General features: G+C 42.0%; 1 protein-coding gene across 1 annotated transcript in view; it reads right to left on the reverse strand.

Moving 5' to 3' along the window:
• The window catches only part of LOC124594879 (cytochrome P450 9e2-like), an 86,965-nt gene extending 70,586 nt beyond the window's left edge, over positions 1-16,379 (reverse strand). Inside the window, exon 1 of the mRNA XM_047133351.1 lies at positions 16,315-16,379. The gene's annotated coding sequence lies outside the window, so the exon portion shown is untranslated. The remainder of the gene's footprint in view (positions 1-16,314) is intronic.
• Between the last annotated feature and the right edge of the window lie 7,986 nt (positions 16,380-24,365).

The raw sequence follows: 24,365 nt of genomic DNA on the forward strand, positions 1-24,365 counted from the left end.
ATTTCACAGAATTGTACGTGCAACAAATGCTCATTGGGATGAATCTGAAGATTGTGGAGTATACTTCGCGCTCTCCGGCGTCAGAACCCCGATGACGAGGCAATTTTCACACCGAAAGACGACTCCTTACCGTTGCATCCTGCGCAGCATCAATGACTTCCGAGCTACGAACGGAAAATAAGAATCTTGTAGGCTTTATTTTTCAGAGCCGATCCATTCTTTTCAAAGAGGGATGTCGAATTAAACATCTTTCAGCCGTCTAGTTTCCAAACTTATTTTATTTGGCTACCAGTTTCACCGATTTGCTACGCCATCTTCAGGCCCGTGACCGACGTGTAGGAAGATTCCACCTCGATTCAGCAGTCCTGCTATTAGCAGATGTCTGCTTGCTATAGCGATACCTGCAACCATCATCTGCCTGCAGCCTGAACAGCCGCTGTAACGAGCAGAAATCTTGTAACACCTGTATTGGTGGCCCCCCGTTTTGATCACAACCGAGGTGGAATCTTCCTACGTTGGTCAGGGGCCTGAAGATGGCGCAGTAAATCGCTGAAACTGGTAGCCAAATAAAATAGGTTTGGAAACTATACGGCTGGAAGGTTTAATTTGACATCCTGTATCGAAAAGTCGAGTCCCGCAACCATCTCTGAAGAGATGGATATACAGAGATTCTCTGCCAAGTTACGAACCCGCGTTTTGATCGTGTGTGCAGAAGGAACTTGACCACAGGCCGAGATCTTATAGAGGCGACGAAACACGCTTTTTGCAGCTGTCACACTGTCACTCAAGAAAATAGAACGGTCCGCGCCGCTCCAGTACTCGACTACAACTAAATATCCATTATTATTCGGCAGTTTGGCATTTTAGCCCCATTTATTGAAATCTATGCTGACGCCAGCATCGGCTTCAAATATTCCCATTTCTCTGAGCCACCCAATATTTGATGCAGTGTCAGTGGTAATGTCTGGTGTTGGTTCAAAGTGATGACAAAACAGGTATATATAAACTGAACCAAGTATTTAATTTACTCGTTAACTGTAAAAGGAAAGATATCTCAGACATGAACAGGACCCGAGGATCTGCAGCCGTAGACATTTTTTTCGTTCCCTTGTTATCATACCATTGCCTCATCCCAGAAGGGCAAGTGTGAGCTGCCTGTGGAAAAATACTCCACTCTTCAGCCAAAGAAGTTTAAGAGACACAATAACGGAAAAAATTTTCAAAATGGTGAGGTGGTTCAAATGGCTCTCAGCACTATGGGACTTAACTTCTGAGTTCATCAATCCCCTAGAACTTAGAACTAATTAAACCTAACTAACCTAAGGACATCACAAACATCCATGCCCGAGGCAGGATTCGAACCTGCGACCGTAGTGGTCGCGCGGTTCCAGACTCTAGCGCCTAGAACCGCTCGGCCACTATGGCCGGCTGTGATTAGATTAGATTAGATTAGAGTAGATTAATACTAGTTCCATGGATCATGAATATGATATTTCGTAATGATGTGGAACGAGTCAAATTTTCCAGTACATGACATAATTAAGTTAATTTAACAACGTACATAAGTTAATATAACAACTTTTTATGTTTTGTGTTTTTTATTTTTTTATTTTTTATTTTTATTTTTTATTTTTATTTTTTTATTTTTTATTTTTAGTTTTTTAAATATTTTTTTTGTTTTTTTCTTTTTCTCTTAATTTACATCTAAAAATTCCTCTATGGAGTAGAAGGTGTTGTCATTCAGAAATTCTTTTAATTTCTTCTTAAATACTTGTTGGTTATCTGTCAGACTTTTGATACTATTTGGTAAGTGACCAAAGACTTTAGTGCCAGTATAATTCACCCCTTTCTGTCCCAAAGTTAGATTTAATCTTGAATAGTGAAGATCATCCTTTCTCCTAGTGTTGTAGTTATGCACACTGCTATTACTTTTGAATTGGGTTTGGTTGTTAATAACAAATTTCATAAGAGAGTATATATACTGAGAAGCTACTGTGAATATCCCTAGATCCTTAAATAAATGTCTGCAGGATGATCTTGGGTGGACTCTAGCTATTATTCTGATTACACGCTTTTGTGCATTAAATAATTTATTCCTCAGTGATGAATTACCCCAAAATGTGATGCCACATGAAAGCAATGAGTGAAAATAGGCGTAGTAAGCTAATTTACTAAGATGTTTATCACCAAAATTTGCAATGACCCTTATTGCATAAGTAGCTGAACTCAAACGTTTCAGCAGATCATCAATGTGTTTCTTCCAATTTAATCTCTCATCAATGGACACACTTAAAAATTTGGAATATTCTACCTTAGCTATATTCTTCTGATTATTGTCTATATTTATTAATGGTGTCATACCATTCACTGTACAGAACTGTATGTACTGTGTCTTGTCAAAATTCAGTGAGAGTCCGTTTACAATGAACCACTTAGTAATTTTCTGAAAGACAGTATTGACAATTTCATCAGTTAATTCTTGTTTGTCAGGTGTGATTACTATACTTGTATCATCAGCAAAGAGAACTAACTTTGCCTCTTCATGAATATAGAATGGCAAGTCATTAATATACATTAAGAACAACAAAGGACCCAAGACTGACCCTTGTGGAACCCCATTCTTGATAGTTCCCCAGTTTGAGGAATGTGCTGATCTTTGCATATTATGAGAACTGCTTATTTCAACTTTCTGCACTCTTCCAGTTAGGTACAAATTAAACCATTTGTGCACTGTCCCACTCATGCCACAATACTTGAGCTTGTCTAGCAGAATTTCATGATTTACACAATCAAAAGCCTTTGAGAGATCACAAAAAATCCCAATGGGTGGTGTTCGGTTATTCAGATCATTCAAAATTTGATTGGTGAAAGCATATATGGCATTTTCTGTTGAAAATCCTTTCTGGAAACCAAACTGACATTTTGTTAGTACTTCATTTTTACAGATATGTGATGCTACTCTTGAATACATTACTTTCTCAAAATTTTTTGTATAAAGCTGTTAGAAGGGAGATTGGACGGTAATTGTTGACATCAGATCTATCCCCCTTTTTATGCAAAGGTATAACAATAGCATATTTCAGTCTATCAGGGAAAATGCCCTGTTTCAGAGAGCTATTACACAGGTGGCTGAGAATCTTACTTATCTGTTGAGAACAAGCTTTTAGTATTGTGCTGGAAATGCCATCAATTCCATGTGAGTTTTTGCTTTTAAGCAAGTTTATTATTTTCCTAATTTCAGAGGGAGTGAGATTTCAACTGTATGAAATTGCATTGGTATGGCCTCTTCCATTAACAGCCTAGCATCTTCTAATGAACACCTGGATCCTACTATATCCACAACATTTAGAAAATGATTATTAAAAATATTTTCAACTTCTGACTTTTTGTTCATAAAGTTTTCATTCAATTTGATGGTAATACTGTCTTCCTCTACTCTTGGTTGACCTGTTTCTCTTTTAATAATATTCCAAATTGTTTTAATTTTATTATCAGAGTTGCTGATTTCAGACATGATACACATACTTCTGGATTTTTTAATAACTTTTCTTAATATAACACAGTAGTTTTTATAATGTTTGATAGTTTCTGGGTCACTACTCTTTCTTGCTGTCAGATACATTTCCCTTTTCCGGTTACAAGATATTTTTATATCCTTAGTAAGCCATGGTTTGTTACAAGGTTTCTTACGAGTATATTTAACTATTTCCTTGGGGAAGCAGTTTCCAAATGCATTTACAAAAACGTCATGAAATAAATTATATTTTAAATTGGCGTCAGGTTCACAGTACACCTCTTCCCAGTCTAACTGCTGTAGGCTTTCCCTGAAATTTGCAATTGTTAAATCGTTGACTGAATGTACTACTTTGGAGGACTGTTTAGCATTGCTGAATGGAGCTATGTCATATATTGTAACTAGCTGTGCACCATTGATCAGAAAGACCATTCTCAACAGGCTGAGCATTTATCTGGTTAAACTTACCTTGGTCTATAAAGAGTTATCTATCAGTGAGCTGCCATCCTTTACCACCCGACTAGGAAAATCAATAATGGGTGTCAAATTGAAAGAACCGAGTAATACTTCAAGGTCATTTTTCCAATTACCCTCTTTCAGAGAATCTACATTGAAGTCCCCACAAATAATAATTTGTTCCCCCTGTCTGACAGATAGCACAACAAGGAGTCCAAATTTTTCAGTAGTAGATGAAAATTTCCTGATGGGGACCTATATACAGTTACAATTATAAATGTGCCTTTATTTAATTTAAGCTCACAGGCACATGCTTCTATATGTTTCTCTACACAAAACTTTTTTGTTTCTATACTTTTTGCACAATGATAACTTTTGACATATATGGCAGCTCCTCCTTTCTCCATATTTTCTCTCATTACATGTGCAGAGAGCTTATATCCACTTACATTTACCTTATCCATATCAGTAACAATGTGATGCTCAGACAGGCATAGTATATCTATTTCATCCTCAGCTTCTAAATCTTCTAAACAAACCAGAAGCTCATCTATTTTATTCTTTAAACTCCCAATATTTTGATGAAATATACTTACATTATTTTTAATTCTACTTTTATGAGAACCTTTCCTTATTCTAACATTTGCAGTACTCTCCTGTCTGAGTTTCTCATTGTGCGTAGGCCTAGTTGCTATACCAGTGGTCACATGGTGTTCAGAGAGGCAGATTATGTCAACTGGGTTGGGTGACTTTAATTCATCAATGCAGTTACCTAGGACTGAGATACAACTTGGTGGAGATAAAATTTCTGGTGATTGGTGAAAATTTATAATTGACAGCTGTGATTGGTGATCCAATGTGCTAGAATTGTGCTGTTTAATGTCTTTCCTAAACTAAAGATTTGTTTCAATCCTGACCTCTCGTAGAACTTGACATCTTTCTGTCTTACCTATCCTAAAAAAGGTGCTGCTCCAACACCTGTAACCACTGGTATTTTACCATTCATGGCAGTGCCTCCCCCCCTTAAATTTCCTGCTATTACCCCAGCCAGTTTCCCCTTCCCTTTCCTGTTGAGATGTAGGCTGTGCCTGGTATAGTCCCACCTACTGAGAGAATCAACAGGAACCACACCAATATGAGCCCCCGCACCCGACCCAAGCAGCCGTTCCAACTCCAAATTAACTCTCCCAACAGAAGAGTTCAAATGAGGCCGGTCATGGCGTCTCGGGACAGATACAAACTCAACATTGGTGTGTCTCGATGCCGACGCAATCTTTACCAGGTCACACTCTATACTGTACCCAGGATCTCCGTCGATGCTGTTCCGTGGCCCTCCCACAATAACCACGGTGTCTTCCCCGGTAAATCCTTTACAGAGTGAACCTCAATCCTCTGTCACCTGATCCAGACTAGCACTTGGTTTGAAAAAATTTGTGACCCGGTATTCTGGTCCTAATTCCTCCTGCAGAAGTTGGCCTACACCTCTGGCATGAGAACTGCCTAACAACAAAACGTTCTTCCTTTTCGATGACTTTCCTACATTCTTTTTCAATTTCCTATTGAAAGCTTGTTGTGTCCTGTCTACACCTACCTCTGCTTGAGGCTCATCAGTTTCTAACTGAAGCAACAGGTCAAACGTATTTTTGACATTCACCACAAAACTGTCAGACTTAGTTCTAGGCCTGTTCCTTCTGCTACCTGTTGCCACTTCCCACCTCTCTTTGCCCATCTCCCTCCTTAACCTGTCCAGATCTTCCCTAGCCTGGTCTAGCTCAGCCTGAAGGGCAGCAATTTCCCCCTCCTGTTCCACTATCTTCCTATCTCTGCTGCAAATCCTACATAACCACTGATGAGCCTGATCCACTTTCCCGACACCCACGCCACTGCAGTCCCCCCAGTGAAAAAAACTACTGCATCCATCACACCAAACCCCGGAACTAACAATTCTACGGCAAGTCAGGCACTTCTCACTCATGGCAAAAATAATACTTTAGCTAGAATAAATCAATTAAATTACCGAAAATCAAAACAATGAAGGTATACGCTATTTATTATATATTTCACTCGATGGAATGAAAAAAAAGGACAATTAAACGAGATACTTTAAGTTTGATTCTCCAAAAACGTTACGAGAATTAGGCCTATAAACAAATGTATATAAGCAAGTTTCTGATATAAAGTTACGCTGTTTATCTGAAATATGTAGTAAAACAATGAAGTTATACGCTATTTACGGTAGTTTACTTATTTGTTACCGAGAAACTAGTTAAATTACCGTGAAACAAGAAACAAACACGTTTACAAAATTTAAGCCTAAGCGCGACTTCGCGAAGTTACGATCTTTTCGTGTTTCTGAAAAAATACGCAAAGAAAAGTCAAACCTTTAACGGCAAGACTAAACGATACACTAATGCACGTATTTAATTTGTTATCGGCGTTAAACTAAATTATATTCCTGTCTAAATCACTTAACTTTCTTGAAATGGTTTTTGGTGTCTCTTACTCGGCGGCGGCCATCTTGGAACTCCTGTGGTGAGTTGTATACAGATCTTTAAAGTCAGTACCACCATTAGACGTTGTTTATTTACAGTGTTACATTTACACTTACACAATCATAATTTCGGCTTCAAAGTGCCGTTATCAAGTGTTTTAAGAATTATAAATTGCCTAAAATGGCATACTGTCGTTATAAATTGCCTAAGATGGCATACTGTCGTATTAAAATACTGTCGTTATAAATTGCCTAAGATGGCATACTGTCGTATTAAAATACGGCAGTATGCAATCTTAGGCAATTTATGACACTTAAAACACTTGATAATGTCACATTGAAGCCGAAATCATGATTGTGTGAATGTAACACTGTAAATAAACAACAGTGTAATGGCGGTACTGACTCTAAAGAAAAATATTATGACTGTGGCCCCGCATTATGAAAAAAATTATTAAGTGTAACCAGCTGTTTTAAAAATATATTAAAAGACGCTTATCACTGATTATACTTAAAACAACTCACGAGAAAACGTCGAGTGACACTCAGAAACGGGAATACCGCAATGAGTTTCGAGTACTGCAGCTTACTCCACTACCACCGAATTGGAAGTACCAGAATTTGGTAGCAATAATGAGGGGAGGGAAAGTGTATTGGTCCTTTGGGGATTATAACTATTTTGGAGGTTTGGTGTAATGTGGGAGGAAGATAACTACGAAAGCTCAGGATTCGGGTGCATGTAGCTAAGATGGGGGGCATGCCAATCTCAAGAGGAGGAAAGAAATGGGAGGGATAGATGAAGGGCAGGGGAAAGGAGAGGGCACCTCTGAGATCGGGAAGGGATAGAAAAGACATGGTTAAATCCAATAGGAGGGACGGATGCCAGGACCAGGGAGGGGTTGATATAGACGATGCAGAACGGCAGGACTGGTAATGATTGAGGGAAGCAGCTGTAGGCGAGACATTGACGCTGAATATCAAAACATAGGTATTCTCTCCACGAGAGTTATGGATCTAAGTTTCTCCTGTTTCCGTATACTGGCGCTCGCAAAACTTGTTAAAGAACTTACGTAAACCACAGTCATAGAGCGCTGATTGCAGCTAGCGTGTTTCTGGATACGCACAAAGAGGCATTGTTAAGTGCTGTTCTTAGGGAACCTGCACGGTGTACATTAAGAAATTTACGGAAGACGAATAGAAATGCGAAAGGAAATAGAAACCATTGCTAAAGTACTAAGATGAAGTACAAGGGTCGTCTTTTTTTCCAACCTCCGATTAGTCGGGAAACGAAAACCATAGTGAAAAATCAAAAATCTTTTATTTGCAATATTTAGCAACACTTCCAGCTATCTCTAAGCAGTCGCCTCTCTGACTTAGACACCTGTCGTAGAGTGGTGCCAGCTTTCCTATACCCTGTTTATAGAAAGCAGCCGCCTGTGATTTGCACCAATTCTCTGTATTGAACTGCAGCTCCTTGGTCGTGTCAAAATGTTTTTCTCATAGGCAGCGGTTCATGTGAGTGAGGAGATGAAGAACAGAGGGAACCAACTCCTGGCTGTTGGTGGATTATCAAGCACATCCCTTCGTAAAACGTTGCAGGAGCATCTCCATTGAGCCTGCAGTATGTGACCGAGAAGTGAGAAGAAGGAAACCCATGAGAGTTACATTATGTGGGCTGCTTGAAATCAGGCGAAAGCCCTTAGCAGGACTTCACACTTGGCAGGGGACGCTATTTTCTGGGCATCTTTATGTGCTCACTGTGCGCTCAGAACTGAAAAGTGTGGTGTGACGCAATACATGGGCATACAAGAGACTCTTCACGACGCATATGCACAAAGCTTCACCGGATTTTGCCCTCGTAGTAGCTGTGACCGAACGTGAGGAAGATTTTGAGTTGTTAACTGGAATGGACAATTTATGTAACATAGTCTACCACTCCAACTGTTGTTATTAATAGTCAAAATAAAAATATTAGTTACAGTGACAAATGTATTGCGGAATATAAAGCTATCTTCAACCCAGGCAATACAAGATGTTTATGAAGGAAATGACAAAGCCATCGCAGCTGCTATTTTTTGGAAATGCTGGCCAGACACGGAAATGAAATGAATGAATCAACCCACGGGTCGATTAAAACACTATAGTGCGTTAATATGAACGGTGCTGTTGGAGATGATATGGACTTGCCGCTTTCCTGCGACCCTTCAGCTGCCAGCTGGTGGAGGAACATACAGTTTAATTTGAATGAGTCTTCTCTTCTCTCAATGTTACATCAATTTGGGTTGGGAATTGGAGAAAATGTTCTTCCAACAGCCACATTCAGCAGAGTTTTGACTTCAATGGAAAATAGACACATGACTTTGACTCATTTGCTAATTTCATCTAAGACTTGAACATCTCTAGCTTTTTCCGTGAGATTAGTAGAATTTCACTGTGTAACTCGTTAAAAAATTTCTTATTGTTCTCTTTGGTTTATGTTATTAACATGGCATTTGAATCCGAGACAATTTCTCTTGCCTTTCGTAGCTGTCTATCAATAAGTTTTTGGACCAAGAGTATTTCCCCACTTCACAAGTTTGTTAGGCATACACTGATTAACCAGGACATCATGACCACAGACCTACTATCGATATAAACCCGTCCACGCGATAGCAGCATCACCTGGCGAGGAATGACTGCTAGCCAGACACACGCAACGTGCATACACTATCACTGAGCGTGCTTTCCGCGTGTGGAATGGGGGAGGTGCACGATCTGTCTGACTTTGACCGAGGGCAGATGGTGATGGCCCAGAGGTTCCTGCACGAGAATTTAGGAAACTGAGCGGCTTGTCGGGCGTTCGAGGAGTGCTGTGGTGAGTGTCTTCAACAGACTGGAGATTAGATTAGACTAGATTAGATTAGTACTTGTTCCATAGATCATGAATACGACACTTCGTGATGATGTGGAGCGTGTCAGGTTAATAAAAGGTGTCTGTACAAGATATTACATTACACAAAATATTACATGACACTTAATATTTTTTTGGGGTGGGGCGTGGGGAAATTACCCAGTTACTATATCCAAAAATTCATCTAATGAGTAGAAGGAGTTGCCATTCACAAATTCTTTTAATTTCCTTTTAAATGCTATATGGCTATCTGTCAGACTTTAGATGCTATTATGTAGGTGACCAAAGGCTTTTGTGGCAGCATAATTTACCCCCTTCTGAGCCAAAGTTAGATTTAACCTTGAGTAGTGAAGATCATCCTTTCTCCTAGTGTTGTAGCCATATACACTGCTATTACTTTTGAATTCATTCGGATTGTTAATAACAAATTTCATAAGTGAATATATGTATTGGGAGACTACAGTGAAGATCCATAGCTCTTTAAATGTCTCCAGGATGATCTTGGATGAGCTCTAGCAATTATTCTGATTACACGCTTTTGTGTAATGAACACTCTTTTACTCAATGATGAGTTACCCCAGAATATGATGCCATACGAAAGCAGAGAATGAAAATAGGCGTGGTAAGCTAATTTGCTATGACCCTAATAGAATAAGCAGCTGAACTCAAACGTTTCAGCAGATCCTCAGTCTGTTTTTTCCAGTTCAACCCCTCATCAGTGCATACACCTAGAAATTTTGAATATTATACCTTAGCCAGCGATTTCTGATCGAAGTCTATATTTATTAATGGTGTCATTCCATTTACTGCATGGAACTGTATATACTGTGTTTTGTCAAAGTTTAATGAGAGCCTATTCGCAGAGAACCATTTAATGATTTTCTGAAAAACATCGTCTACAATTTCATCAGTTAATTCTTGCCTGTTGGGTGTGATAACTATACTTGTAGCATCGGCAAAAAGTACCAGCTTTGTATCTTCGTGAATATAGAATGGCAAGTCATTAATATATATTATGAACAGCAGAGGACCCAAGACCGAACCTTGCGGCAACCCATTCTTCATTGTTCCCCAGTTTGAGAAATCACGTTTTTTTGCATATTATGTGAACTGTTTATTTCAACTTTCTGCACTCTTCCAGTTAGGTATGATTTAAACCATTTGAGCACTGTCCCATTCATACCACAGTACTTGAGCTTATCTAGAAGTATTCCATGATTTACAAAATCAAAAGCCTTTGAGAGATCACAAAAAATCCCAATGGGTGCCTTCCGGTTACTCAGAGCATTTCATATTTCATTAGTGAAAGTGTATGTAGCACTTTCCGTTGAAAAACCTTTCTGGAAAGCAAACTGACATTTTGTTAAAACTTTATTTTTACAAAGATGTGAAGCTACTGTACAATACACTACTTTTTCAAGAATTTTGGTAAGGCAGTCAGAAAAGGGATTGGGAGGCAGTTGTTGACATCAGACGTATTCCCTTTTTTATGCAGTGGCATACTTCACTCTGTCGGGGAAAATACCCTGCTTCAGAGAGCTGTTACATATGTGGCTATGAATCCCACTTATCTCTTGGGAACAAGCTTTTATTATCCTGCTGGAAATGCCATCAATTCCATGTGAGCTTTCATTCTTGAGAGAGTTTATTATCTTCCTAATTTCAGAAGGAGAGGTGGGTGGAATTTTATTTGTATGAAATGGTGTGGGTAAGGCCTCTTCCATTAACTGCCTTGCTTCTTCTAATGAACATTTAGATGCTATTTTCTCTACAACATTTAAAAAATGATTATTCAAAATGTTTTCGACTTCCGGCTTGTTGTTTGTAATGTTTCCATTCGCTTTGATGGTAATGCCGTCGTCCTGTACTCTTGGTTGTTCTGTCTCCCTTGTAATAATATTCAAAATTATTTTGATTTTGTTATCAGAGGTTTTAATCTCACACATGATGCACATGCTTCTGGACTTTTTAATAACCTTTCATAATGTAGCACAGTAGTTTTTATAATATTTGGCTGTTTCTGGGTCATTACTCTTTTTTGTTGTTAGATACAGTTCCCTTTTATGGTTACAAGATATTTTTATTCCTTTAGTAAGCCAAGATTTTTTACATGGTTTCTTATAATTAGATTTAACTACTTTCTTCGGGGAACAGTTTTCAAATTCTCTCACAAGTGTATCATGATATAAGTTATATTTTAAATTAGCGTCAAGTTCATTGTACACCTCATCCCAGTCTAACTGCTGAAGATTTTCCCTGAAATTTCTAATTGTTGAGTCATTAATTGAACGCACTACTTTGGAGGGTAGTTTTGAATTACTGAATGGAGCTATGTCATATACTGTAACTAGCTGAGCGCCATGATCAGAAAGCCCATTCTCAACAGGGCAAGAACTTATGTTTTTAAACTTATCTTGGCCTATAAAAGTGTTATCTGCCAACACGTGGCGAGACCACGTCCTGACGTGGTGCGGTTGGGCGGCCGCCCCTCATTACAGACGTCGGGCGTCGTAGGCTGGGCAGACTGGTGAAACAGGACAGGCGGCGAACTGTGGCGGAACTAATATCGGGATTTAATGCTGGGCCGAATACAAGTGTGCCCGAACACCCAGTACGCCGAATACTCCTAACAATTGGCCTCAGCTGCAGACGTCCCATGCATGTACTGATGTCAACACCACGACATCGGCAACTACGACTGAAATGGGCACGTGACCATCGGCACTGCACGATGACGCAGTGGCAGAACGTTGTACGTCTCTGATGAGTTCCGATACCTTCTTCATAATGCTGATGGGAGGGCGGGAATCCGTCGTCTTCTGGGGGAACAGTTCCTTCACACCTGTACTGAAGAACGGAGACAAGCTGGCGGCGACTCCACTGTGCTCTGGGGAACATTCACGTGGACATCCATAGGTCCAGTGGAGCTCGTGCAAGGCACCATGAGGACCAAGCAGTATCGTACACTGGTTGCAGAGCACGTTCACTCCTTCATGACGATCATGTTTCCCTGCGGCAGTGGCATTTTTCAGCATAATAATGCCCCATGACACAAGGCCAGGAGAGCGATGGAGTGGTCTGAGGAACACGGTGGTGAATTCTAGTTGATTTGCTGCCCCCCCCCCCCCCTCCCAACTCGCCAGATCTGAACACGATCGAACATATGTGGGATGTGACTGAACGTGTCGTCAGAGGTCAGCGTCCCCTCCTCGGAATTTACGGAAGTTAGGTGACTCGTGTGTGCAGATGTGGTGCCAGATCCCTCCAGCGAACTACCAAGGCTTCGCTGCTTGCAAGCCACTACGCGTCGCCGCAGTTATCCGCGCAAAGGTGGAAAAAGCGGCGGTCACAATGGTCTGCCTGGTCAGTGTATCTGCTACAATGCGTGAGTGTAACTGCCTCTGTAACAATGAGACACGCTGTTGACGTAATTTGTCTAGAAGAAAAAGGCAGGAAGTAGCAAATGAAGTCTTATAAGACCATGCATCACTAATTTCAATTAGTTATCGGTTGAGATTAAAGTAGCGCTCTCAGTTCTTTTCACGTTTTTTCACACTGCATCATTCTCATTACGAGAGAGAAGTGATGTGGCGGTGATAAATGTAAATTATTGTTGATGTTTATTTTTTACCATACTCGTGTGTGACCTGCAGGCAGTGCGATTTTTTTTAAGCGACTGGTGTCGTGAAAAGGCAATTTGTAGTTTACATCAGGAAATTCGCTTTAAGAAGCGTTATAAACAACTATTATTAAAGACAGTACTTAATAAGAACAGTGAAAAGGGTGCATTACAGAAATCGAATTTTCTCTGAAATGCCCCTTTTTTTAATGGACTGCAACGTTAGTGTCAATATTACACATGTAGTAAAGTTGACTAACTTGAATGTTTTAGACAGGGACTACTGGTTGGAAACGAGTATTTTTTTTTTAAACAAGTAATTTACACTTTGTAATAGGTAGTTCAGCTCATAGCAAATGATAAAGGTAACGGTTGCCAGTCTCGAAGAACCCATTAGTATATAATAAGTTTACAGAACTGAGTTATTGGATCCAAATAATCTGGCCGAACCACGCGTTGTTTGTGACATGGGCGTAACGATGCTCCAGAAGTGCTCTACATACTGTTTTCGTCGAAGAGTACACTTCACGGGAAAGCTGATGGATACTGTTTAATCTTTTTGTTTACTTTCCGCTGCTTATTCATCCGGGTTTCCGGAAAATGCACGCAGCCGCATCGTACAATAACTGAATGTAAGCAAATTCGAGTAACGAGTAATATATCATCTTTAACAATCAGCCAGGACCAGTAAATAGTGATAAATTCCATTATGCGCGTGTAACAGACGATTGTGGATTGTTTTTCAAGTGAGCGCCATTAACGTTAATGAGGGAGACAGCTGTTTATTGTGAAAAGTGTCTGGAAAGACGCGCTTCGCACACATCACTTATTCAGGATCTCGTTCGGCCTGAAATTCATGCAGGGGTTGGACAAATATGTGGAAACACATCGCGTTGCCATACCTAATACAGCGGAGAAAACCTGTTTGCTTTCGAAACAGCTTGTAGTCGCCTAGGACTGGATAAACACAAGTCTGGTATGGTTTTGAAGAGGACCGTGCGCCTGTCGTTCTCCCTACAAAATGGTCGCAGGTTCAGGTCACGACGGTGGAGGTGGATGGCGAACACGCACACGCCTCTCGACAGTGGACCACGGGGGCTCAGCGATGTTGAGGTCTGGTGACAGCGGTGGGCAGGGGGACGCGGCAGTTCATCCTCGTGCCCGCGAAAGGCAGGCAGGTTTTGTGGCTTCGGCACAACGTTTTCCTGTTACGGTCATTGCGATAACTGAAGTGTGGGTTTGGAATTGCAGCCCGCCCTGCACTTCCGCGCTTACGGAGCTCCCTTAGTGTTGTTTTACTCAGGGGATGCGAGAGTGAGACATTCCGATCTGCAGAGACTTTTGCAATTATTCCATGTTGTTACTTAGGGGATGATGTTTTTACAGTTTCCCAGCATGCGGTATAAATCTTCCATACTGAGCCTCTTGTATAACTAAACACCTTCGGCTCCCTGGTAACGGAAGTGGCCACCAAACAAGCACCAGTAAATTTCCCCGTGTTTGAATTCACTCAGCTGCGACATGGTGCACTCACAACTACACAGAAGACGGCTGACACGTGAAACATACTGAGGACACTGCACAGCCGCCGCTCGTGCTCCAGTAAAACGGCGCAACCTGTGGGCTCGGCTAGCATCTGCATTTATGTTCAAGCATGCATTTCTCGAGGTGTTCCCATATTTTTGTTCAAATCCTGTAATTTAACCACTGGATCCTTACCTCAAAACTTTCAGTTTACAATCTCTCTTCTGCATAATTTACACACTATAAAGATTTATAACCCTATGTAACGTAAATTTATGCTTCTGCGGTTCTGCCTTTCGCTAGTGTTATGGTGAAACTTGGCTTAAAAACCAGTGGCAACATAAAGCCTTACTGCGACAAATGAATGACAATGGCCTGGGTTGACAGTTTTTCTGCATTAACGTTGACTGAAAACAAAACCTCATCGATGTTATTGGAAATTCCCTTTCGATCATCAACTTTTGGATGTTGCAGCTTTTGTTACTTTTACGGTTTGCAAATGGAAATCGGAGAATTTCTATCCAATTTTCCTATGGTTAACTATGATAGAAAGCAATGATATAGCAGTACTGCCTTAAAATTCATGCTATTAGGACATGGGCTGTGATTGAGTCTGCCTCATTTTATAATTTTCTTACTCGTTCGGATTTCTGTGATTTCGAACTCTCTCCGTTTATTTCTTATTTTTACCATGTGATAAAAGTACACGTCGCGTGCCGGGTAAACAGGCGTGTAACTTGGTAGTGTAGCTTAGACGGAACAAATTGATTGTGTTCGTCGATAAAAGCTGTATCATAGAACCTGGTGTGTACCTGGCCTCTCTGTAAATCCTCTACCACCAGTAAACTGCTATCGTAGATCGAAGGGTACAGAAAACGGCACAAATATATAAGGTAAGAACCAAGAACACCGGCTCAGCTCGCAATATTACAATTTTTGTGTCAATCATTTTCGCTACTCCAAACATAACTTCAGATCAGAATTCATGCCACTTGGGAACAAGCATATAACTCACAGCTTCAGCTCACCGCACTGTCGACAGTTGAATTAAGTACTAATTGACTTAAAAACTATAAACTGACTTGTCCCATGCCATTATGATATATCGCACGGGTTAATTAGCTTATCACATTTGCGAAGACAGACGTATAAAAATCGTTGACGATTGTTCATTTGCATAACGTTTTTGTTAGAACTGTGCATTTAGTCATTTATGAAATGCTTTTTTCTTGTACAATATGTTCGAGATGGAAGGATTTTCAGCATTGTATCAAGCTCGAAGACAATACCAGGTTACGCATTCTGTGCGAAATATGCGCTGCCCCTGTGCAGCTACCAAGGGCAAGAATTATTCAGCGTTGGAATTACTTCACGGAGCGATCAGATATATGTCTAGCTGTTGGTGGAGATTATGTGAAACAGTGAAAAAGCTAATCGTTATTGAATAATAATTTCCTGTTGCCTTTTTCTCAATGGTTACTGAACGTGTCTTGTAGCATAACCGTACACTTACAATACAGTTTTGCGAATCTTGGTAGTACAGGTGTTGGAATATGGCCACTTAATACGACACTCATTGCTGACTCAGCCGGCATAAAGCATATTGCCATATCTCAAAGGTTCTGCTTTAACAAGTTAAGTTCATCGTTGTATTAAAAGTACGAATAACGTGTTGTTACGGACTTTCAGATCCGGTATTGTCAAGGATTTAGATGTTTAACGGTTCATTGTACAACTGTACTTTACCACACCGACGATCAAGAAATGGTTCGTTGCGAACAGTATCGGTGATAGCAGAAGCTTACGACGTTAGCACTCACCAGCGTAGGTGTGGCAACAGCAGAGGGCTGCCAGCGCTTTCCTGAGAGGCACTTCTGTCGACAGTGAGCGCAGAGACTGGCTGTTACATGAAGCGATGCTCTAGGGTTGGGGGAGGGGAGGGGGGGGAGGGAAGGGGAGTAATGGCCTGAGGAAAGTCCGTGGAAGGGGGGGGAGGGGGAGGGGCGGCCACCAGTGCAGTAAACGGTGTTCAGGGTCGACCTCATACGCTCCCATAAAAAGCGACGCACTATCTCCTCTGATAAGCGGCGTAGCCTACAAAAACAACTTGTTCGAATGAAATGAGACAGCAGTAAACTGTAGTCCTTGTGTTTGCAAAGAGCAGGATTTGGAGCCTCGTCATGTGATCTAACATCTACCTTACATGTTTTCGGAAATTCGTGTTTGGAGAACGCTTATCAGTCCAGTGACAGAGCAGTCCTTATCGCAACGTTCCAGCGAGTTTCCTGCTATCTTTTGGTTTCATGCGACAGTGCAATGATTTTACCTAAACGAATACGTTTTCTGAGAAACGGCCATCACAGCAAGATTTGTGCGCTTAAAACACAGCGTACGTTCATGTTTCACCTGGAAGAATCCAATTTTGAAATGACACCTCGATAATGTCACTGCGACACGGCTATTCATATTACTTCGTTCGTTAGACCGAGGGAGGTGCTACAACAACAGTTTCCTAAACTGCTGAACAAAATTGAATCCTGGTGGTTTTGGTGGCTGCTGAAAAATCGAAGTGTATACTGTGTCGAAGGAAGCATGGACATCGGGGAGGGAGACGCGTGGAGCGTGGCAGGAGGGCAGGAGGTGCGTGTATCTACCGCTCCCCCCTCCCCTCGCCCCCCCCCCCTTCAACCTCTGAATTGCGGATTACAGAGTTATTGTTCATTACAGAATTCTCATACACTTCAACTGTCTGGGACGAAATAAGCTTTTTTGTGTTACCTATGAAATTTAGTTCATGTGGGATGACACATCTCGTAGCTGAGCAACTTATATGCAGGATGTCCTAGGAGGAATGGGCAGAATTCAGAGTTATGACAGGAACTATCATTCGAGGCAAAAATATGTAGTAAACATGAGCTCTAAAATGCGTACCTTGAGAGATATCAGCACTTCCTCATCTTTGAAGTTGTGAAACAAATGTCTTCTGCTGCAAGTCCTTTGCATTCCATATTTTGAAAAGGCGTAGTTTGAACTAAAAGAAAAGGTCCAGTAAACATGGACTCTAAGATGCATATCTTAAACTGTGAAACAAATCTCTCCTACCGAACTAGTACTCATAGTTCTTAAGGGATGCATTTTAGAGCCTATGTGCGCTAGACAGTTTTTCTTGTTTTCGTTCATACTCCCTCCTCCCAAAATATGGAAAGCAAAGATTTGCAGTAGAAGACTTTTGTTTCATAGTGTGGAAGGTGAAGAAGAGCTCACGGCTCTTAAGGTGTTGATTTTAGAGGCCATGTGTGCTGGACTTCTTGCTTCGATTAATCGTTCCTGTGATATCCCCTAATATTTACCATTCTTTCTTTCACACATGTATTTAAAAACGGCAGCTTCTGCATCTACATCTACACCTACATGGATACTCTGCAAATCATATTTAAGTGCCTGGCAGAGGGTTCATAGAACCACCTTCACAATTCTCTGCTATTCCAAACTGGTACAGCGCGCGGAAAGAACGCCTATATTTTTCCGTACGAGCTCTGATTTCCCTTACTTTATCATGGTGATCCTGTCTCATGTCCCTCTTCATCTTCTGGATCAGTCTTTATGGACGCCCATGAAACAAAGCATAAGAATGTCAGATGCACTTAACCTCCGAAGCGATCGTGACATCAGATATGACTTTTGCTCTCCTCTGCCTGCAGAAAATTTACTAGCCTCGATTCCTGATGTATAAAATAAGCTACACTACTGGCCATTAAAATTGCTACACCAAGAAGAAATGCAGATGATAAACGGGTATTCATTGGACAAATATATTATACTAGAACTGACATGTGATTACATTTTAACGCAATTTGGGTGCATAGATCCTGAGAAATTAGTATCCAGAACAACCACCTCACGCCGTAATAACGGCCTTGATACGCCTGGACATTGAGTCAAACAGAGCTTGGATGGCGTGTACAGGTACAGCTGCCCATGCAGCTTCAACACGATACCACGGTTCATCAAGAATAGTGACTGGCGTATTGTGACGAGCCAGTTGCTCGGCCACCATTGACCAGACGTTTTCAATTGGTGAGAGATCTGGAGAATGTGCTAGCCAGGGCAGCAGTCGAACATTTTCTGTATCCAGAAAGGCCCGTACAGAACCTGCAACATGCGGTCGTGCATTATCCTGCTGAAATGTAGGGTTTTGCAGGGATCGAATGAAGGGTAGAGCCACGGGTCGTAACACATCTGAAATGTAACGTCCACTGTTCAAAGTGCTGTCAATGCGAACAAGAGGTGACCGAGACGTGTAACCAATGGCACCCCATACCATCACGCCGGGTGATACGCCAGTATGGCGATGACGAATACAATGTGCGTTCACCGCGATGTCGCCGAACACGGATGCGAACATCATGATACTGTAAACAGAACCTGGATTCATCCGAAAAAATGACGTTTTGCCGTTCGTGCACCCACGTTCGTCTTTGAGTACACCATCGCAGGCGCTCCTGTCTGTGATGCAGCGTCAAGGGCAACCGCAGCCACGGTCTCCGAGCTGATAGTCCATGCTGCTGCAAACGTCGTCGAATTGTTCGTGCAGATGGTTGATGTCTTGCAGACGTCCCCATCTGTTGACTCAGGATCGAGATGTGGCTGCACGATCCGTTACAGCCATGCGGATAAGATGCCTGTCATCTCGACTGCTAGTGATACGAAGCCGTTGGGATCCAGCACGGCGTTCCGTATTACCCTCCGGAACCCACCGATTCCATATTCTGCTAACAGTCATTGGATGTCGACCAACGCGATACGATAAACCGCAATCGCGATAGGCTACAATCCGACCTTTATCAAAGTCGGAAACGTGGTGGTACGCATTTCTCCTCCTTATACGAGGCATCACAACAACGTTTCACCAGGTAACGCCGGTCAACTTCTGTTTGTGTATGAGAAATCGGTTGGAAACTTTCCTCATGTCAGCACGTTGTAGGTGTCGCCACCGGCGCCAACCTTGTGTGAATGCTCTGAAAAGCTGATCATTTGCATATCACAGCATCTTGTTCCTGTCGGATAAAATTCGCGTCTGTAGCACGTCATCTTTGTGGTGTAGCAATTTTAATGGCCAGTAGCGCACACACTGAATAACTGCTACTAGCTTTATTGTAATGTGTGTCCTAAACACGTTGACTCCCACCACTTCAGTTGCGCTACTGATCGACTGGGACTCATGGGGGTAACATATCTTTCAAATCTCCCAATAGACTCATTGGTGAGGCCGCCGTGTTGAGAACACACGTGAGAGACGGGTGACGGGAAGGCAGCAGACTACATCAGCAACTGAGGGCGCATGGTCAGTGGAAATACTTTTCTCTGTCTACCACTTGACGGGGCTGTAGCGCTCCCGTAGCTGCACAACGTATTACTTTCCCTATCTCTGTTGTCCACAGTTCGTTCTTTCCTTCGTTGACGAGAACAATGGCACAACATAATAACGATGTCTATGACAACTTGAATTACCGAAATACGCGTTCTAAATATTTCCTTAATCGAATATTGTCGGAACGTTTCTCTCATCATTTCTATAGGAAATATCGCAGTGTAGTGAGTATCAAAGAAGTAAGTGCTCAAACACGCTTATTGCGGTATTTGAAATTTATGAAGGCAACAGAAAGTTCTTGCCGGATCGAAATTCCAACCCAGATCTGCTACATACGGCGAGCAGTCGCGCTAACCGATCAGATCAGGGCGGCACTCGCTGGGCTTGTCGCCTGTTGTCGTGCTGCTGACGCGGGTTGTGCAGCCGGAAGTTGTTGTACCGTCGCCGACAAGGCACCAGTTGTTTGAAATTTTTCTTTTTAAAATTCAGTCTTGATCGCACCACGTATGCTACAAGAACATAGGTGACCGGTTTCGGTTATATCACATGACCATCATCAGTCCCATGGGATCCTTCGAAGATTGTAGGTGGAGCACTCTTCTCAGCTGCTGTGACGTCAGATGAGAAGAGTGCTCCACCTACCATCTTCGAAGCATGCCGTGGGTCTGATGATGGTCATGTGATATAACAGAAAACGGTCACCTATGTTCTTGTAGCATACGTGGTGCGATCAAGACTGAATTTTAAGAATACAAATTTAAGAAAATTTTTTGATCACTGTTCCAAAAATGTTTATTAAAATTGTACCAGTTGTTTGGTTCTGAAACCGAAAAACTTGTGTTAGAGCCATCGTATTGACCGTCTACGTCTGAGACACCGGAGCAGGCGGTGGAGGTAAAGGGGTTGCCATTGTTTACACTAGTACGTTACAGCAAAAAGCAAGCAAAGACTCTGAAAAGAGAAATTTGATTAGTTCTCCGGCTCCTCTCCTGGAATAAATGCAAGTACACAACAAGAAATATTAGCTATGAGAAATGAGCACCCCCCCCCCCCCCCCCCCCGCAAGCAAAAACACAAAACTAGCAAGCAAAATCTGCACTGAATTATACTCATCACCAGTTTTTGTGTCGTCTGGTTACCACTGAAGGCTTGTTACATGGGAAACAAGGAGAGCGTGTTGTTTGATGGCTGGTATCCACTTCTATAACACAAACTGCATCCATGTATTGACAGGATGCGTTATTGATAAGAACAAGAAGTTATTTAACTTAAGATAGTCCAGGTGTTGTGGTACGAGCTCTCCGTAATAGCCCACGCGAGCCTCACTGTTGGTGTACCACAAGTCCTGCTGTGTATTCTACTCAGACTCCCACTGGGCTGCGACTGAAGACTGCACTCGTTGACTCACTCGATTACTGACGGACTGGGTCCTCCGGTTCGCTGCGGCGATCTAAATACTGTCGGTTGAGAGGGCGTTGGCGGCGCGCTTCTTGCGAGTTTGGCCTCTCTCCTGATCGGCTCACTTGCTCCGGTGTCTATTATCGATCTTCTCGCAATCTCTTTGCCGCCTGGAGTGTTGGCGCCAGCTTACGCCACCACAACATCCATTCAAGTTGATCGTCGATTCCTTAGTTTTTTTTATTACGGAGGGCACTAGACCTCTGACCAAACATGCTGAACTACCGTACTGTCACGGCTCCACTTGACCACAACGTACTCTAACGTTAGGTAAAGTTGACGTTCAAATCCGTCCTCCACACAGGAAAAGAGCAGGGGAAGACAGCTAGCATGTCCGCCCTGCAGGGGCCTCGAGGAGACCGAGCAGCGTGCAATAAAAACTGCACTGTGCGAGAAGCAAAAAGGAATCCTTTTCAACTAAGATAAGAATCTGAAGGACAGATCAAAACACAAGCCTTAATTGCATGGGAACATACGTGAAGTCCTTGCGCGGTCTGCTGGAATGTTTGTTCCAATTCTTATAAGAGGTTATCTGGTTGGCTCATAGTAATTATTTCGGCAGAAGAGGCAAGTTCATGGGCATGCTGCGATAGTACCTAACGGTTGCTGCTGCTGAGTGTAGTTTCGATTCCAAAACAGCAGTCCATATGAGCAAACTAGTTGCGTCCTTACCTTTAGGTGTGGGCTGTGCTCTGTTCAACAAGAACAGCTCGATGCAGTCGTAGGGTCGAGTCGCGCACGGCTGCTTTCACGCCCCGCAGCCAATTCGCTGCAGATAGTTACCTGTAACTGCGTTCCTTCAATCAAATAGTCTATGCATTGGTTAGAATTGTGAGTTGATAAAATACACAGAGATATAAAATAAAAGTTAAATTAATAATTAATAAGAAGCGTTCTATTGTAACGTCTGCAATAGATGTAGACCACACGCAATTATACTGAATAATATTTATTCAAGAATGGACCTGTAAAATAAACGGGAAGTGGTCCTACCACAGGCAGTCAAAATACAGGCGTAAAATATCCTTATGAACTGCAGTAAAGCTGCGTTGAGAGCGTTACAACAATGATACCAAATTCCCAAACTAAACAGTCATCAAAAATACGTGAAAACTATGTACATTTTGTGTTCACAATACAGGAAATATCGACCAACTCAAAACAGTTCAGAGTTCAACATGAGGATTCACAAATGAACACGTACTCTGTCTATTCTCAGTACCGTAAATCAAGCCTCAAAGGTTTAGTCTAACTCTGCCACATTCAGACTCTCGAAATATAAAGTCCCTTCAGAAGCTAAAGTGTGGTAGCTGCCGTTCACCGGCCAGAATCGATCACCTATACCACTGAATCACGCGCTTTACCATAGGCAGGTCTGCGCTTCATCTGGTTTGGCGGCAATACATGGCGGAGACGCAGTTTGAGTGTCACACCGGCAGCCGCATTTTGCAGGCGGCAGATCACGTGAAAGTGACACAGCTCCATGCCAGACCGTTAACTTGGGAAGTTTCCGAAAACCATTGAGCAAATAGGTGACTTGTTCCAGCTCTGGCGATGCTCTCTGTGTGAGAGAGAGAGTCTGTACCTGTGATCTAATGTGTTTAGTTACTGCTCCAAAAGGCAGGTAGATATTGTTTGTATGATAGTCGAGCATTTTATGATTGAGTTCCAGTAAACCAACTCCAATAGACACGCGCAGTTAACGTCCATTCTATTTGTGCTGAGTTGTATTTGTATTTGTTAATGATGACTGTGTAAAAGTATATGTTATCGTTAAACGTGCCTGTGGTCTAGGGGTAGCGTCTTTGATTACTAATCAATTGCCCTCAGTCCCAGGTCCTCATTCTGCCAACTACCTTGTCAAAGAGGACAGTGGAGCGCCCAGGGGTTGCCATTGGGGTGGGAAACTGCCTTTAAAGGCAGAAGAAACAGAAATGATCAACGGCATGTGGACGCAGAGGGTACAGGAAAACACTGAATTAAAGGCACATACTGTATATCCACAGGACATGTGGCCTGTAATGAAAAAGTGTCGTGATGAACTCTCCTTGGCAAAAGATGCCGGAACAGTCTCTGAGAGGGGATTGCCAAGAGGGAGTTAACCATGAGAGAAAAAGACTGAATATCTAAAGGAAGGATAACGTTTTACGAGTCGGGGCGTGGAATGTCAGAAGTTTGAACGTGAACGGAAAACTAGAAAATCTGAAAGGAAATGCTAAGGCTCAGTCTAGATATAGTGTGGGTCACCGAAATGGAAAGAAGATAAGGATTTCTGGTCAGACGAGAGTAGGGTATTACCAACAGCAGCAGAAAATGGTATAACGGGAGTAGGATCCGTTATGAATAGGAACGTAAGACAGAAAATGAGTTACTGTGTGCAGTACAGTGATAGGGTCGTTCTCAACAGAATCGGTAAGAAACCATCACCGACAACAGTAGTCCACGCATATGTGCCGACGTCCCAAGCCGAAGATGAAGAGATAGAGAAAGTATATGAGAATATTAAACAGGTAATTCGATACGTAAAGGCAGATGAAAATCTTATAGTCAAGGGGGGCTGGAATGCGGTTGTAGGGGAAGGAGCAGAAGTAAGGGTCACGGGAGAATATGGGATTGGTATTTAGAGTGAAAGAGGAAAAAGACCAACTGAGTTCTGCACTAAATTTCAGCAAGTAGTAGCCAATACTCTATTCAAGAATCTGAAGAGGAGGCGATATACTTGGAAAAGGCAGGGCGATATAAGAAGATTTAAATTAGATCACATTATGCTTAGGCAGTGATTTCGAATTCAAATACTGGATTGTAAGCTGCACACAGAAGCATATGTATATACAGATCACAATGTAGTAGGGATGAAGAGTACGATGATGTTTAAGAGATTAGTCAGGAAAAATCAGTGTACAAAGAAATGGGATGTGGAAGTACCAAGGAAGCAGGAGATACGCTTGAATTTCTCTGAGGCTACAGAAACTGCGATAAGGAATACGAGTAGCTCGGTAGGCAGTTTAATTGAAGAGGAATAGATATCATTAAAAGGGAAAT

Source organism: Schistocerca americana, chromosome 2 (genome assembly GCF_021461395.2).
Source record: "Schistocerca americana isolate TAMUIC-IGC-003095 chromosome 2, iqSchAmer2.1, whole genome shotgun sequence".
NCBI classification, from domain to species: domain Eukaryota; kingdom Metazoa; phylum Arthropoda; class Insecta; order Orthoptera; family Acrididae; genus Schistocerca; species Schistocerca americana.